This window comes from Barbus barbus (assembly GCF_936440315.1).
Source record: "Barbus barbus genome assembly, chromosome: 34".
Classification (NCBI taxonomy): Eukaryota; Metazoa; Chordata; class Actinopteri; order Cypriniformes; family Cyprinidae; genus Barbus; species Barbus barbus.
Window position 1 is genome coordinate 2,667,712 of NC_136762.1, and position 1,602 is coordinate 2,669,313.

The following is a 1,602-nucleotide window of genomic DNA, read 5'->3' on the forward strand; positions in this document are numbered from 1 at the left end:
TATGGATTACCTGTGGATGATTGTGATGTTTTTATCAGCTGTTTGGACTCCCATTCTGACGGCACCCATTCACTGCAGAGCATCCATTGCTGAGCAAGTGATGAAATGCTACAATTCTCAGAATCTGATGAAGAAACAAACTCATCTAACTCGTCTTTGAGGGCCTGAGGGTGAGTAAATGTTCAGCAAATTTACATTTTTGGCTGAACTATTACCTTAAAAATTTGGACAAAAGCATGGACAAGTGAATCATTTATTTGATTCAGTGCATTCAACCATCGATAAGAACCGATCGAAGTAGTGTTTTGTTGTAGAAAAAAATTAACTAACTAAAGACTGGTGGTGACTAACGCTTAGCGATGTGATGTTTTACAGGTTTCTATTCTGCTGAGTGCAAATTCCACCCCCTCACTGGGGCGTTATACATGCGGCCATATCTCAAAATACACACACTGCCACTGTGTGTAGACGTCTGAACTGCAGTCATGTGCGTCTCTGTTGTTATTCAGTGTGTGGGAGAGTATTTGTGTTGTTGTGTGTGTGTGTGTGTAATGTGCCCTCTGGGTATGTTGTGTGTCTGTGTGTGTTATGGCCAGTATGTTGGACAATGGAGACAGGAAATGTCTCTGTGGCAATGGGAAGGGAGTTGCTATGCAGTTTGTGTGTGTGTGTGTGGTCTCTGATGCTGTCAATAGGAAATCCTCCACTATACAGTATGGGTCAGTAAGAACATGGATTGTTGTTAATTTTGTCTGCTGGTGGTTTTGTTTGTTCATCAGACTTAAGAGACCTTTAATCTAAAAATCTGATTACTGTACATTTGAAATGATCCCATATCTCATTGTGGAATCAACCAGCATATAACATCAACATAAAACACACTATTTTACTAGCATTATGTGATGTATTTCCAAGTAAAACAGCATATACGATGTGACAAAAATAATACAAATAGAAACATGGATAATAAGAAATAAATGTGTAATAGAAGTGTATAAAAATAATTTTTTAATTGCATTTTGATACTTTTGTAAGTGTAGTTGAATTATAGTACATAAATACAATGGAAGCCATCAATCACCCCTTGATTTGAACTAGTGACCTTGCTGACCCCGATCCTGACCCATTAGGCCACAGGTGGCTGCCTTCAGAGAGTAAGAAACTGTATGTGGAGGTCTGCAGATCCAGGTGCATGCTGGGAAAGCAGAGCTTGTGAAGTAAAGGTATGTTTCAAAATATCACTACTCATTCTAGAAATGCATATGCATGCAATTTGCCAAGTTGTGCACATCAACATGAAACATTAGCATATTGGCCGCCCCCTTGGTCTTTTTTCACGTTGGTCTGAATGAAAATGCAAATTCATTCTTTGCCACTAGGTGCCTCTTTTGGAACGTTAAAAATAACAGTTTCCCCGGTAACGCTGTACACAAAGCAGCACTGCCTCAAAAACACTGCTTTATCAGGCATTACAGACATGATGAAATGAAAATGAGACCAATCGACCAATCACCGCAGATTAGCGTCACGCAAAGAAGGGGTTTGGAAAAATGAAGAGTTAAATGAATCGTTTAGAAATCGTTGAGCAATTAAGGTAAAAAT